Genomic DNA, 16,657 nt, shown 5'->3' on the forward strand with positions numbered 1-16,657 from the left:
CTTAACAAAACTGTGTGACAGTATTATTTCTGAGGAAAGGGGTTAACTTGCTTAGGAGACAGAACTGGCTTTGAGTTCTAGGTCCATGTGACACCAAGCCCTTTGTCCTTAAAGACTACAGATCATTTCACAGAAAAGAAAGCAAATTCAAAAAGAGGAAATAACTCTGAGTTCATGTGTTTATAAAACAGACCTATGATACTCATCAGACAGAACACTCTCTGACAAGACTATTATAAAGACTAAATAAATGGAAAGTTACAAGAAAGTGTGAAAATGTTAAACCACCAACATAGTAGCATCTCGTACTGCACAGTTCCAGGAAGACCACACAAAGACAGTGTGAGACTTCCGGGGGCGACACGGGGAAGGGCAATCACACTGAGCCCGGTGCGAACGGTGCCCCCGGAGCTGTGAGCCACGGATGTGCACATACACGTGCGTACACAGCGTGCACCCACAGATATATAAACTGTAATAGCGAGGTACAATAAAACCAGGGATCATTAAAATAAAAAGTTGACAACTGAACAAGTCCTTAACAAGAAAATGAAAGCTTACATAAAGCTTAGATAAAGTTTTTTGCCATAAACAATAAGGTAGCTTAACTATTTTAAGACCATGGTGCTTCCCCTCCCTTTGCTTTAGAACCAAACCAATTTCATGAACAGTTACAGTACACATATTCACGTAAATCACTGTAGAAAAGTCTAAATCTTTCTTTTTCCATTTCTAATTTCTCTGGTTCATAAAATAATACAGGTTCAAATCACTATTTGCAGGAAAAGAAGTCAAGTGCATTAAACCATTAAAATGGCTAAGAAATATCTGAAGTAATTCTTTCAGAATGGGATTTACAATACCTGGGAAATCACTACAGATCACTGCCAGGCTTTTTCTTAAAACTAAAATTGTAGTGACTACCTTCATGTGTTCCTAAGTTTGTTCTTATATTTGAGTCTTGAGATGACCAAGAATTTAAAAATCCACTCTAGTCATCCAGAGACTACCATGCAAACATGAGCCCAAGAGTACCAGGACTCATAGAAGTCACAGGGATAAAATATGCCATCCTTCTAAATACTGTAAAACAAAGGCTCACTTTTTGTTAGTAAGCTTTGGCATTTCTAAATACTTCTTCCTAATAAATTTAAGATCCAGCATCTTGAAGATGGACTACAAAAACCAGAATGCTATGTAATCAGAACGAAAGCTCTGAACTATTAATCCAGGAGCAGCAACAGAGGTGGACACTAATCCAGCCACCGACACCCGCGTGGCTCCCATCACCGACAGCTAACCACTCAGCGCTGGGCGGTCGTGTGGGCAAACCACCTGACAAGCTACGTCTGGGCCCTGCCGCAGCTTCGGTTACCTGGCAGAGCTTCCAGGTCAGAGAAGATTCAAGCACTTGCGTTTCCCAGGCTTATATGGCAGCTGGATTTATAAAGCTAGGCTTTCGTCTAGTTGGTGTCCTCATTAACACACGTTAACTCTCAGAATTAACTAGAGGAACGTCACCCCAGGTGATTACAGTCCCGAGAACCTGTTTCTTTTTTACCCACGTTCTCTAGTCTTTCTACAGTGACTTCTTACTGCTATTACATGTGGCAGGGTCTAGGGACGAGCAAAAACAATGACCTTTTTACTTGTTATTTCTACATGGCCAATAAAGTTTGTGTAAGTGACCAAAACAGAATCACAGGTGTTCAGGAATGAGTCAGTGCAAATGAACCACTGTTACGAAAACATGAACCAATGGACCTAGGCAGCATAACAAGAAACGGCATATCAAACACCTAAAACCTAATTTTTTGATGCCTATCAGAAAAACATTCAAGTCCCATATTTAGTACAGAATGACTGGAAAATAACAAAGAAAAGATAATTCATCACTATTCAGTAGGCAGTGTCTACTACAGTATTAAAAAAATAAAAAAATAAATAAAAATAAAGCACAGCTTGAGAAACGCTGAATGACTTGTCCGGAGTAAACTGCGGGCCAGTTGGAGCCTCATCAGCCACCACACATCACACAGTGACGCACAGCGGTTACAGCGCCACTGGGCCGAGGGGCAAAGAGCACGCACCATGCACCCTGGACCCCATCGTCACCTTACTTGTCAGTCCAGACAATTCTGACTTTTAGTATTCTTACTCTTTGCTATTCAGTAGGACTCTGACTGACATTTTTAAGATGCATGAATGTTATTTTTGTTTACACATAAAGTCTGAAAGGATTCACCACACCGTTAAAAAAATTATCATTACCCAAGCAGCCCATGAGGTACAGGTGTGGATGGGAGAGGTCTGCTGAAGGAGGAATTTGCTTACCTTCATTTATTTCGGTACTTTAAATCTTATCTCTGAACATACAATAACTCTACAATAAAAAATTTAACGACCTCATAAAATACACTGTATTGTTGGCCATGACACTGCCTTCTAGATGATATACAGGGATCTCAGTTCATTCCCTGAACAGAATCCCTGTGACAAATATACTATTGCAGGCCATGGTCCCAGAGATGAGTTTCCAGAAAGCACCACTTCCAAGCACAGAAATTCTTAACACGCGCAGAGCTGGCCCTTGCCCAGAGCAGACCATCAGTCATGGGAGCTGCTACCAGTCGCCACTGCCACCCCTACTGTGGACCGTGGACTCCGGCGAGCATCTTCACGTGGTCCCAGCTTTCCCTCCACACACTTACCATCAATCATCTGGCCTTTAGCAAAGGAATCCATTTCACTCCCCACCAAGAAACATCCACCTCCACTTTCAAACTTCATTTTTCCCTAGAGAGAAAGATCTGCTACTTTCTATTTCTCTTCCTTCAAACTGCTGCCTCAACAGGAGTAAAAGTAAATAGCTGGAAAGAATCTAAATGCCCTTCAGTAGGGAATATGGTTAAGTAAATTGTAATACATACAGTCTATATATGTAGCAATATGTAACAGATACTTTGAAGCTGCAAAAAAGCATTTTTAAAGAATGAAGAAATTCTTTATATAGAATACTAGAGATACACTGAATGAAAAATGCAAGTGAGATTGTTTGCAATGTACCTCATCTTTAAGTAACTGGAAAGAAAAATAGTATTTATTCAAATTTACTTGTATACAAATGTTTCTCTCATATCATTCCAGAGATGAGTGGCTACCTCCCAGGAGGGAAAGTGGGAGGCTGAAGAGGAGACATTTTCAGTCTATAAACATTTTATACCACTTCAACTTTGAATCATGTGATTATATTACCTCTTTTCAAAAACAATTAATATTTTAAATTTGCTTAAAAATTTTATCCTCAGAGAAATATCTGTGACTATTTTCATATTTTATAAAGTTGAGAGCAGGTAGACTAACAAATTTATTAGTCTGAGACTCAATCTCACCCCATCATAATCATGCACTTAGCATTCCAAAAAGATACCCACATCTCCCTGTCACCAAGGTGTCCTGCATTCTCAACTCCTAACAGAAAGTGTTTTATTTTTATTTCATAAAGCAAAAACTAATTACTTACTAAGTAGCTAAACTGTAACACAATATAAGATGCAAAGGTAGATACAAGAGAAATATAAAATGTTATTCTCTGCACAGTAACTATTAACCTTGATGGATTCAAAACAGTTTGAGATTTCACATGAGCACTTCAGGAAGCAGAGTTCCGTACAATCCAGGTGAGGGCATCTCAGCTGACCAAAAAGTTGAAGCTTCTGGGTATCACCAAAAGGAACAAACAGCTCTGCAGCACAAGCAGAGCACTACTCTTTCATATCCAAATAAGCACAGAGAAAGCTGTGAGGCTGAAAAGCTTATAATAATATTGCAGTTCATTTAAAAATGTGTCTAATTCAACAGCATGAAAAAAATTCAAATGTCAAACTGCTGACTTTGAGAATTTATATTCATATACTATTTATCTATATAACTGTCAATAACTCAGACATGTGCGTATAGAAAAACAAAACAGCTTTTAAAAATAAACAACTTATCTTAATTACCTAGCAATCAATCTGAAAATTGAACTCATTTGATAGCCTACAACAAGAAAATTTGGTTGTGTTACATACACACACAATTAAAAACTCCAACCATTTCATGTCATCTACCAACTAAAATCAAATACTACTGAAATGCCATTAACGGGGCAGGTGACCAGAGATCATTTTCACATTCATTCACACACATTTCTTGATCATCTGCTGGGAGACGCAAGGGATAAGAAGACATGGTTTCTGCTTTCAAGCATTTTATGATCCAATTACAGCTGTCAGAGTACTCAAAAACAAACTCAGCATAGGAAGTTCTCATGTGGGGATTAAACAACTGTGCAAATGCATGGAGACCTCACTACCAGAAAGGGAAGGGGTCCCCCGAGATGCAGTGCATCCTTCTATGTGGAAGACTTCCAAAGGGAGAAAATTCGAAACAGAAATGCATCAGAAACCAAAAGTTTGAATAAAACAAGAAACAAATTTGAGAAGGAGCACAAGGGCCACAGAACATAGTTTTGAAAGGCAACAATGAGGAGCAAGGATCTTATTCCAGAGTTGGTCAGGAGCCACTCAGTGGAGGCACAAAGGTTGAGATCACAGACTGGGAAGACACACCTGGGATGCAAACTCCAGTTCTGCCTACTAGCAACTCCTTCAGGCTCATGAAGCCTCAATTTCTCCATCTGTTAGGGAGGATGAAAGTACCTATGACATTAAACTATCGTGAGGACCAAATGAGACAAAGCATGCAGCACAGTGGCTGACACAAGAAAGTACGTTTTGGGGTTTCTTGTTTTGTTTACTTCTGCAGGCAGGGGGAAAAAACATGATCAGGACTGCATTTAGCACAATTAATTTGACAGCAGTAGGCATGATGGATGGCAAAACCTAGGGATTAGACTGTCGCCTGTTAATGGCAGTTGAAGCAAAGGGATTAAAAGTACTTCACTGCTGGGAAAATGGAAAAGAGGCAGGAGAATCAGGAACCACATGCGATAAAATGACAAATTATTCCTGAAAAAAGAGAGAGTAAAGAGCTTTGATTTTGAGCCTAGATGACTAAGAAAATGTTAGGGCCTTAATATAAACAAGCAAATGAGGGAAGGAGGATTCAGTTTGCAAAGAAAACAATTCTGTATCTATTTGATTCAAGACAACAAAATGACAGCCACTTAAAGAGTCTGTCAAGGAAAACAACAAAAGACAAGCCTGCAGGAAAGATACAGAAGCTGGTGATGCAGAAGCAGGGCCTCAGCAGAGGGAATGAGCTGTGGGAACCCTGGGTCTGTCAACCCACTGGGAAGGAAGAAACCCAGCTCCAAAATGGAGATGAGAACATAAACGAAGGCCACAGGGACAAGGAGTCTGACGTGCTGGCCGGGGAAGAACCCAGAAGACAAGGGCCCACAGCTCTTCAGACGCTGGTTACACTTGAGATTAGAAACTGAACTGACGCGATACTGTGGTTATCGCCAGTTTTTAAGAGCCTGCATGTTACTGGAAAATGTTAATTATTCCAACTCAACCCCCAGCAGGACACAGCTAACATAGGATAATAATTATAATTAGATTTGTTTCAGTATCTCAAAGTTCAAAGAACTATAACTTCTAAGTTCTCATCTCCCTTGACCGCCATCCACACACCTGACTCTTTGAGGAATGGCCCACCTTTCCCTCTGTCCACTGTGATCACTACCTCTCAGGTTTTCTCCCCTCTATTTTGGCTTTTCTTTCATCTTAACTAGCTTCTGCCTAGAAACGGAATTATCAGGGAACACGTCTTTTAGGCAATTCCCCAACAGCTGCTTTACACTCAGTTTTAAAATCCCAACTAGATTTTATACTCTAGACAGTACCACCTGATGCTTCTGTTACTATTCATAGAACCTAAATAGTTTATTGATTTCTGGCTACCCATGAATGTATGTCCCCCAACAGGATTTTCGGGCTAAACTGGAAAGTAAACTTTGTATTTCTTCCAATCAGCCCTAAAATCTCTCATTAATTTTTGAGAATACATACACAGAGCACTGGATCCCCATTCTCCAACAGCTAGAAGTCATATTATAAAGACATCTTTCTGGTGCTGAATTGTTTTCTGTGTCCCACAACTATGAAACCCACTCACACACAGCGTAAGTTGTTCAAGAAATAAGTGATGGCAATTATGTCATTCAAATGTGAATCTAATTATCATCCTTAACAACTGCCAGGAAAAAAAGCTCAAATATTTCCCTATACATAAGCTTCTTCTCAAGTACGTATTACAACTGACCATACTTTAACTTCAGTATTTACCATATTTCTTTAAACCACACAGCTGTCACATCTGCTGAAAAACCAAAACAGATTAATACACCATAATATTATGACATACACTATACTGTCTACAATTATGCATTTTTAGGAGACCATAAAACACCAAAATAAACAAGCAAACTAATCTTTTCAGGGCACTCTTTGTTTTCATCATCCTGGTTTACAGATAGTATAAATGGGTTCATAAAAATAACACTAAATGAAATGAGATTATCCACTCAAGTCTGCAAGGAACAGAACATCTGTAAGAGCTAAAACTACTGTGGTGTCCAAATTTACCATGGCATCAAGTGGAGTGACTAGAGATGGAAGTAACGCAATCTCCATCTTCCTAGTTAATGGCATCACCTCAAGGAATTTAGTATTTTAATAATACATCATCAGAAACCTCATTTAGAGTTTCACACTACTTGTCCTTTAGATGATTTTTCAACGCACACAATTATGTTCATATCTCTACCTTGTAAGGAACACTTCCAAGGCAAAAAGGAGAAAGAGAGCCCAAGATCAGTAATTTTGTAGAGTAATTGTCATTAAAGGGAGGCAGCATGGCAAAACAAAAAACAGGTTCTTGGATTAAGCATGCCTGAGTCTAATGCAGTTACCAGCACAAAAAAGGCACTAAATGGACCTTGAGCAATTGACTTAATCTCTCAGAGCCTCTGTTCAAAAATCCATAGAATGGGGAGAATGCCACCTATGCTGTGAGAAACACATAAGAAAGAGCATTATCAACAACGATAACTAAAATACCATGGATGTTTCTGATTCCTTCTGAACCCACTTCCTCAAATAATAAAATGCTACACAACTGGGCCTAAGATTTCAGGCTGCACATGTTTAGAACCAGACAGTTCTTTGTGATTACCTTACTCAGTTCTGCATCATCCCTGGAAGCCAGCACCACGATGAACACACAGCACGTTTTTCATAAATACAAGTCAGTGATTAAATCAGCCGAGCCTCCAGTTCTTCCGCAGGCAGAAACATAAAATGTAACTGAGATTTCCTCGCTTTCTGTCTTAGTAGTAGTAAGCAGTTAGTATCACTTCCCATTTAATGGCTTACTCCCTGTTGTTCACCATCAAGACCATTTTTACCTGTCTTAAATACAAGCTTGTGAGCTGCTGGCCTTCTACCTGACCTCTTTTCCACACGGGTAGTTCATGTGTGAGGGACTGAATTTGTTTTCAACTGACCATAGGGAATTTAAGTTTACTCTGAAAAATGCACGTAAAAAAACAAAACATAAACTATTTTCGTAACCTGCTTTATGAAGTCACCGGAATCCTGTAAGCTACCATTAAGCTCTGTGTAAACACATTACTCAACTTCGTAATATGTAAGTATCCCCAACTGGCCCTAGATGTTCTGAAAGTTTTACCACATTGTGTTTCAAAATATTAGTTTGTAGACCTTGCTAAAAGCTATTTAAAAGCTAAAAGAATGTAGAAACGTTGACAGTATTCAGCAATAAAATATACAGCTGTGTAGTTTTTAAAAAGAAAGATGTGATAAAATGGAGACGTATCTGCTGAGTATTGTCAGTCAGTAAAAATCGTATGCTATATACGATCCCAACTTCGTTTTTATAATATGCTTATTACATGCACAGAAAAAATCCTTAATAGCTAGATACCACACTTGAAGACTGATTACTCTGGGTACTCAGATGGGGGTAAATGAGGAGGGGAGAAGACTTCATTGTTAGGCTGCTTAATTTTTTCTTAAAAAGCATGTAACACTTGTTATAATAATTTTTAAAAGTGGGAGAAAAACTATTGGTAAAACCATACTTTCTCCTCCGTATCCAAATTTTTCGAATATGCAATTTTAAAGATATAGTTAGAAAAAAAAAGATATAGTTAGGATCTCTCAATTTTAAAAAGAGGGCAAACGAAAACACAGTACTGGAAGCGGGGCTCAAAAAGAAAAAGACAAAAGTCCGATTTGCAAAATTACTCCCCATGTGGTTCTACTCCTGGATCCTCTCTACGCCGGCGTCTGAAATCCCCCAAGGACGGGCCGCGCACTTAAACCGCAGAAAACGCTCCAACAAAAAACCGAAAGTAAAAAAATGCGAGCGCGGCCCCAGCTCCCAAAACCACTCCCCGCCCGGCGCCCGAGGCGTCCCGAGCCGACGTGGGCCGGTCCTCCGCCTCCGGATCAAAACAACAACAAAGTCACGGGGTGGCGGGGAAGGCCCGCCTCGGCGGTGCCCCCGCCCGGGTCAGAGCCAGGACCGCAGGGCCCGACCCGGCCCCTCGGCCCCCTCAGCCGCCCGGCCCCGACCCCCCCGGCCCCCCCGAACCCTCCGACGTCCCGGTCCCCAACGCCGCTCAGCCGCTCCGCCGCCGGGTCCCGACCCCCTGGCCCTCTAGACCCTCCGACTCCTGAGACCCGCGGCCCCTAACCTGCCCCCGCGCCCTCAGCCTCCAGGCCCGACCCCCGACCCCTCTCAGCGCCCCCTCGGCCACCCGGCCCCCAACCTCCCCTCGCCCCTCAGCTTCCCAGGCCCGACCTCCGGCCCCCAGCCCCAACTCCCCGGCCCGCTTCGACCCCTGGCCCCCGAGCCCTGGGCCCCCGGCCCCCAGCCCGCCGGCGGCAGCGTTACCTGCGGCGAGGCGGTCGGTCGGTCAGCCCGCCGCGGCAGGCACAGGTGAGGCGCTGGGACTCGGCAGGCTCCGCAGCAGCCGGCGCCGCCGCCGCCGCCGCCGCCACAACACGTCCGCCGCTTCCTCCTCGGCCGCCGCCGCCGCCGCCGCCGCCGGGGGAGGGGCGGGGGCGGGACGCAGGCTGGGGAAGCCCGACCGCCGCGGCCAAGGAGCCGCCGGGGACCGGGCATGCGCGGACCGCGGCGGGCGCGCGGGCGCGGGCGAGGACGCCGGAGTCAACAAGGCCCCGGGACGCCCTATCCGGCTCCGCCCCTCGGCGTCGCCCCGCCCCCAGGCCCAAACAACGCGAGGCCGGCAGAGGTCCCGCGAGAGCAGGCACCGTGTCGCCGCCGCGGTCGCGCGTGGGGCGGCCTCGCGCCGGGCTGGTCCTCGCAGACTCGTCCCGCGGCCGGGGCCCGTCCCCGCGCTTGAGCCGCCGCCGCGCTTCCCCGGCGCTCGGGGCTGGGCTCGGCCTGCGGGCGCCTGTCCGTCCGTCCGCGTCCCTCAGCTCCCGCCCCCGCCGGGCCGGGAGGGTCCGCCCGGTTCCGCCCGCCCGAGTCGTTCGGGCTTGGTGTCCAGACGCGCTGGCAGCGTCATGGGCCCGGAAGGCAGGCAGTGAGGCCGGCCTGGGCGCAGCGGGGTCCGCGCACTCACCGTTGAGGGGAAGGGCCTGCCCGCGAGGCCGGCGCCCACCTCTCCCGGGGGCCCGCCGGCCGGAGCGGAACGGCTGCTCGGCGCCCTGCCGTTCCCCCTCGACAGCTTTATTTACGCTTAAAATGGGAATGCGCGCCGGGCGGGCGTTGAGCTCCCAACCGCGGAGTCTGGATCGGAGCCTGGTCGCCGGGCCATTGGCCGCTGGCCCGGCCCGAGGGCGCTGCACACTGATGGGATCGCCTTCTGCCGTCCCGGGCAGAGACGCCAGCACACGGGCATCGCGTGCCATGAGCAGCATCAGTAAAAAGGTCAAGTAAGGAAAACAGCTCAGGTCACGAAACAGCTGCTGCAGCCCCTTCCCTGCGGCGCCCCCCCCCCCTTTTTTTTAGTGTTTTCTTTATACTTCCTCCATTCTGCTATAGGAATTCTTCAGAGTTCTAGATCTTTTTTCCTTTCTGCAACAGCGTTAAAGCTGACCACCGGTCCTGTTTAATAAGACTCCGAGGAAGTGCTTGGTCAATAAACAGGACCAAGTGCTGTCCTTGTGGGTGAGTGGTCCTACGGCAAACCGGCCACAGCTCAGTATCTTCCCGGGGCTCTCCACCTCCAGACCGTTTCTGGTTATTCCTTCACTTAGCACTTTTCTGAATAATCTACTTCTGGTGAGTGTGTGCTTGCCAACTGACAGGTAACCCGCACAGGCCCCTCGTGTTCCCTGCTGCTCTCCAGTACTCAGGACGGTGTCTGCTGCAGGATGGATACTCTGCATTTGGTGAATGGCTAATTTCAAATTATTCCATCATCAAGAATTATTTAGAAATTTACTTAGACTTTGATTAATTAAAAAACCCACAAGTTATTCCTAGAGTCCTTGGTCAGTTGACCAGCAAGTCTGGTCCAGGCAACAGCAAAGTCACATTGTAATAGCTTAACTCTTCACAGCAGGCTGCTTCAATTTTGATACTAAGCTGAAAATAGGCAAACTGAAGACTTGTGAATATAGAATTCTTTGTAGGCAGGTGCCTTGTAATACCAGAAATGCTCTGTTATTTGTATGTATAATGCCTTCAACAAATGCTTATTAAACTAAATCAAACTCAGAATACAAATTACTGTTACCGTCCTAGAAGTTCATGTTTCCCAAAGTCATGGCAAGAGTTGTTGCATGTCTTCTTCAGCCTTAGGATTGGAGGTCTTCGTGTGTTACCCAGGTTGGCCTTAAATCATCTAGCTATTTTGCAAACACCTCTGTTGCATAATGGGCCTTGGTATGGTTTACAGTGCCAAGTCTGGTATGAGGCCTGGAAGAATTTCCTTGTATTTTTCATTTGACTTGCAACGTCTGGGGAAAATCCAGAACTAAATCTTACTAAATATGGACCTGTTTTGTTCTGCAGTTTTATTTCTTTGTGCTATTTTCAGTACAGTTGCAAGTCAGTCACCTCCTACTCCCTCAAAAGAAACAATAAAAATAAATACTTCCTCTCAAAAAGAGAGTTAGTTTCACTGTACTTATCTTTCTCTGTTTGAAAGTACGAGGACAACGCATCAGCATTTCCTTACTGATTTTAAGAAACATAAATTTAGTTTGTTGGGAAGGTGGTAATGTTTTCTAGAGTGGGACCAGAATTTGAAAATGAAGGAGAAAGCTTAAGACCCTGTATTCCACAGAAGTGATGTCTACTTAATTTACAAATTGAGAAAATACAAAGCAGTCTCAGAGCTGACAGAGATGAAAGGGAATCTTCTAACTTGGCGACAACCTTTGTTTATAGCCATTAGCACGCTTTTTTATTACGAGGTCTCTCCTTGGTATTGCGTTCCACTGTGGTCCCTAAAGATTACTCCACATACTGAGAAACATTATAGTCAAAATTAAAGATTTATCTGTGACAACATAAAAGTAGCTGTCCTCTAGAAGAAAAGTGAAATAGACTTTGTTTAAGTCAGTGGTTCTCAACAAACAATAAATGTTGGAGAGGATGTGGAGAAAAGGGAACCCACCTACACTGTTGGTGGGAATGTAGTTTAATGCAGCCGTTATGGAAAGCGGTATGGAGATTCCTCAAGAAACTAAAAATAGACTTACCATATGACCCAGCAATCCCACTCCTGGGCATCTATCCAGAGGGAACTCTAATTCAAAAAGATACATGCACCCTAGTGTTCACAGCAGCACTGTTTATAATAGCCAAGACAGGGAAACAACCTAAATGTAAACTGACAGATGACTAGATAAAGAAGTTGTGGTATACTACTTAGCCATAAAAAAGAATAAAATAACGCCATTTGCTGCTACATGGATGGACGTGGAATCCAAAAAAAAAAAAAAAAAAAAAGACACAGACTTACTTACAAAACAGAAACAGACTCACATAGAAAAAAAACCTAGGGTTACCAGGATCCTATTCTTTAAGAGGATACTTCTGAAATTTCTGCTGTATTTAGTATTAAAAATGAAACTGGTTTGTACTGACTATGTCCAATTAGAAATGAATGTTTATTCTATTTATAATTCATGGTAGTTATCACCTTTCCAGTTATGAGTTTCTCATTTTTGTAGCATCCTGCTTCTTTTCTATTTAGAGTAGACCTGTCTATTTCTTTTAGCATGGGTTTAGTGTTGCTAAACTCTTTTGAGTTTTTGCTTGTCTGTGAAGCTCTTTATCTCTTCTTCTGTTCTAAAGGATAGCCTTGCTGGATACAGTATCCTAGGCTGCATCTTTTTTTCATGCAGGACTTTGAATATATCTTGCTACTCCCTTCTGGCCTGTAGTGTTTGTGTAGAGAAATCAGCTGAGAGCCTTATGGGGGTTCCCTTGTAACTCACTCTTTGTTTTTCTCTTGCTGCCTTTAGGATCATTTCTTTATCCTTGACTCTGGCCATCTTGATTATGGTATGTCTTGGTGTGGGTCTGTTTGGGTTCTTCCTGTTTGGGAGCCTCTGAGCCTCCTATACTTGGATGGGGGGGCCCAAGTTGTTCTGCTCCGTATCCCCTCCCAGCCACGGCACACAGCCCCCTGCAGTCCCCCGGGGCTGCCTCAATGCAGCTGTCCCAGTCCTCCACCCGGCTCGGGCAGTCTGTCCCGGCCCCCAGCTGCCAGCTCGCATCTCGGACTGGGTGTCTCAGGGACCCTTTGTGCCCATTTAACTTAGTTCTGTCGGTCAAGGGGTGCTCGGGGCAGATCTGAGCCTCAGAGGCTCCCCTTCCATCCCACTGGCCTCTCCGTTGGAGAGGGGAGACCCAGCGAATGAGTGCCAGTCCTCCTTCGCCGCTTCCTCCCCATGGGACCTGTCCCGCACTGTTTTGCCGTGTCTTCTTTCTTTCTTCCTTTTCTCCTACCAGATTTTTGGCGTCTTTGTCTTTCGAAGAGGGCGATGTTCTTTTGGAGTTCGACAGGTACTCTGGTTGGCTGGGTGGGTCCGTAGCTGTGAGTTTTGGTGGATTTGTGGGAAAGGGTGAGCTGCAAGCGTCCTTCTACTCCGCCATCTTGCTTCTCCACCCGTGATTTGTTTCTGTAGAGATCTCTTTTATTCCATCTGACAATATATAAAAAATCAATGACATTTAAATGACTGAGTGTCTTAGGCCTCATTTCTCACTTTTTCAGAATTTACTTGACAATAAGTTATCTGATAACAGACTGCAGATTCTCACGTCTTTTCTTCTTTTCTGTTGGCTTAGACGTCTTGATGCTCAAAGAAAGCTGTGTAGATGGCCCCTTCGATCACCTAGATTGAGATATATTAAGATGACTTAACCTGTTGCATTTGCCTAACTGTATACTATGTAATATTAAATTGGCCAGATGGTTTTGAAAGGGACGTGTAATGTCCATTTTATTAATAAGTTAATTGATAGAGATGCAGTGAAAATAAAAGTAAGAGAGAAAGAAGGACACGTGCCAGCCACATTAAAGAGAAAATTTCATTTATGAGATGATCTGATAGACTGGGTCATCTAACGTGCTGTGTTTGTGCTTCTCTGTCTTTTTTTTTGTTTTTTCCACTTTCTAAAAAACTTATTTTTTTCATGGAGGTGTTGAGGATTGAACCCAGGACCTCATTCATGCTAAGCAGAGACTATACCACTGAGCTATACCCACCTCCTATGCTTCTGTGTTTTTATGTCATGGGACTAAGAAGTGGATGAATTCGATAACTTATTGCTATATCCATTCCCATGGCTGATGCAGTTATTTTGCAGTCACGACATAGCTTTGACTGCTTCGCCGTGAGCAGCTGAAACAGTTGTTTAGTGACCTCACAGTTCTCTTCCCCGCTTTTTCCTGCTCTAGAACCTGTCTTCCCTCCACATACCAGATTTTGCCTCCCTCTTGAATAAAGTGCAGTAAGTTAAAGTTATTTCCCTATGAGAAATATTTAAATTCTCTCTTAGCTTCAAATTGTGCAAAACGGGTTCCTTTCTGGAACTCAAATATGATTGTGTGGTTTTCTCTTTCATTAGAAAAACTGTTTAGGGAAGGAATTGCCCTAATAAGCTAAGCATGTATCACAGGCGCTACTAACATAATGGATAGATGAAGATACTATTTTATTGAAGGAAATAGCATTTAAGATACTCTATTTCCATGAAAACTTTTAGCCTCTTCCTCTCCTCCTTCCTCCAAGTTTTCATCATCTTTGCTACCATGGGTATTCAGGTGCCAGCAAATAGAAGGAGGAAGTGATTCCACTTTCAGAGATCATTAATAATTAAGAGAAGAGAACTCTAACCTTCATGTTCCATCTGGATCCAGATCCATCTTCAGATTTTTTTTTTTTCTATCAAGGCTTATTCCATAGAGCTGCATCTAAGCAGACTTCTGTTATAAACTTGAAAAATAATGGCATGCAACCTTCGAATTTGGTAAGATTAATCTTTTATGAATGAATGAGAAGGAGAAAAATACTGGAAGGAGACCGTTTCTGTATGTCCTACTCCTTGGCACCGTGAGGAACATATATATATATTTACAACATTCGTGCTAAGGGTGGGGGAGGCAGAGGGGAAAGGAGTCAAAGACCATCCACACCCCCTGTTCTCCACTTAATACAGAAGCCGGATTAATTGATTGTTCTTATCCTTTTGAATCACCTTTCCTGTATTACCTTGTTGTTAGCAGCTCTTGTGTTCACGTTTAATTTGTGTTGCTGACAGGCATCTCCAAATAGATTGTGAGAAGCCGAAAAAGGGCCGAGGGCTCTGCTCGTGGGAGGGGCTCAACCAAAAGGAGCGTCAAGTGGAATTTCCAGGTTGTAGAAGGCTCTGGGGGAGAGGAGACTGACACTAGAGTAAGTGCTGGATTCACTCATTCACTCAACAGCTGTTTGTTAGGATGGAAGGTACGCTGGGCCTGAGAGGCACCGTGGGAAATGGAAAAGGCCCTTGTCTCCTCAGAGCTCATATTTTCATGCAGCTCCGTGTAAAACAGGAGAGGAAGTCATGGGAGAATAGTGTAAGGAATGTCGGAAACGAGCATCACCTTCGAAGGCATTTGGTCAGCTCCTCGTGCTTTTGAAATGGACAGAGTATTAACTAGAACTTTGCAGTTGTAGTAGATTTAATCTTGATAAGACACTTGAAATTCTTCCATAAAAGGAAGTAGAAAAATTACCAACAAAAAGGATTTCTTTTAGGAAAATAAGCATTTCTAATTTATTGTCTGCAGTAGTGATTTTAACTCTAAAAACTCTAAAATGAATATTCTTTTCAATCTATATAGATGCTTTTCCTTCATTAGAGTACAGCTTGTAAAACAAGATGCATTGAAACTATACATAAAAATGTTTAAATTTCCATCTAACTGAATTTTAAATTAATACTTTAAAGAATCTTAACATTTTAATGAACATTTTCTAAGAAACTATGATAGATGTTCAAGATACAAAGCAAAATGTGACATAGTTGCTTTCTTAATAAACTTGTAGTCAAATAATACAAGGAAGAGAGTGACCCACGATGTAATAAAAAGGGTAAAAATTAGATGCTATTATTTCATAGAAGTGCTCCCTGACAGAAGGCAAATTTGAATCAAGGTCCAAAATGCAGATAGAATGTTTACATCACAAAGATGATGAGAATGGTCACTTTAGGATGGAGGAGTGGGTGAAGAAGATCGTTGACATGAATCCTTCATAGTGCGTCTTCTGAGAGCGGAGATTCATCTCCGATATCCAGAACCCAGTGCAAAGGGTTATTGGGGCTGAGTCTGGCAGGTAAACTGTCACCAGATTTGGGGTCATTAGATTCATGCAGCAACAAGGTGACACGTTTTGTCATATTTATGTGCCATCAACTCTAGTGCCTTCTATCAGGACCAGAAAGGATGCTGTACATGACCACTGCTGTGAGTTCAGGCCATCGGGGAGTTTGCCTCAGGGAGTCATGGTATCAGCGAAGTGTGTGTGTGTGTGTGGTGTGTTAGCCATGGCATTTGAATTCTGAAAGGAAGGTGATAGATTCCTTGGCCAATAAACCTGTCTTTATTGACCACATAATTGCACCACAGTGATGAGTCCAGGCACTGAAGTGGTAACTAGTGTTTATAGATTCTTCCAGCACCAAGTAGGTTGATAATTTTGAACACAGTAATTAGGAGGAATTGACTAGAACCAACTCATCTTCAAATATAGAGTGTTTTTAAAATCCCACTAAATAGAATCTTCTGCTAAAAATAGTACTAAAAATAGGGGTTGTGCCAACAAATCCCATATTAGGACAGAGCAGAGAATTTAAATGAAAAATCCTAAAACAAAGCCTTGGACTAAATAATCATCAACACCATTCCCTTTAGCAAAACATGCTGGGTAAATCAGAATGTGATTTACATTCTATGTTTTTTCAAAGAGATATTTACAGAGTCTGGTCTACCCCAGACGCTCTGGAAGAGTGTTCAGTGTAGCCTGATTTGAAGGTCATGGTTAAGTGATGGAGGCAGCCCAGCAGCACAGGTGCCTGGAACACCCTGCTCCCACTGGCCCCCAGCCCCGCCCCCGCCAGGACCAGCTATAAATCCGCATGTAACATG

The 16,657-nt window shown here is 43.4% G+C and overlaps 1 protein-coding gene across 5 annotated transcripts in view; it reads right to left on the reverse strand.

Moving 5' to 3' along the window:
* The window catches only part of PCMTD1 (protein-L-isoaspartate (D-aspartate) O-methyltransferase domain containing 1), a 53,754-nt gene extending 43,993 nt beyond the window's left edge, over window positions 1–9,761 (reverse strand). For 2 of the 5 annotated variants that reach the window (XM_074354890.1, XM_074354891.1), the window contains exon 1: window positions 8,932–9,062. The gene's annotated coding sequence lies outside the window, so the exon portion shown is untranslated. Of the gene's footprint in view, window positions 1–8,931; window positions 9,127–9,625 lie in introns of those variants that run through there. The other 3 variants (XM_074354888.1, XM_074354889.1, XM_074354887.1) reach the window with 3 other exon arrangements.
* Window positions 9,762–16,657: the final 6,896 nt, after the last annotated feature.

This window comes from Camelus bactrianus, chromosome 29, assembly GCF_048773025.1.
Source record: "Camelus bactrianus isolate YW-2024 breed Bactrian camel chromosome 29, ASM4877302v1, whole genome shotgun sequence".
Taxonomy (NCBI): Eukaryota; Metazoa; Chordata; class Mammalia; order Artiodactyla; family Camelidae; genus Camelus; species Camelus bactrianus.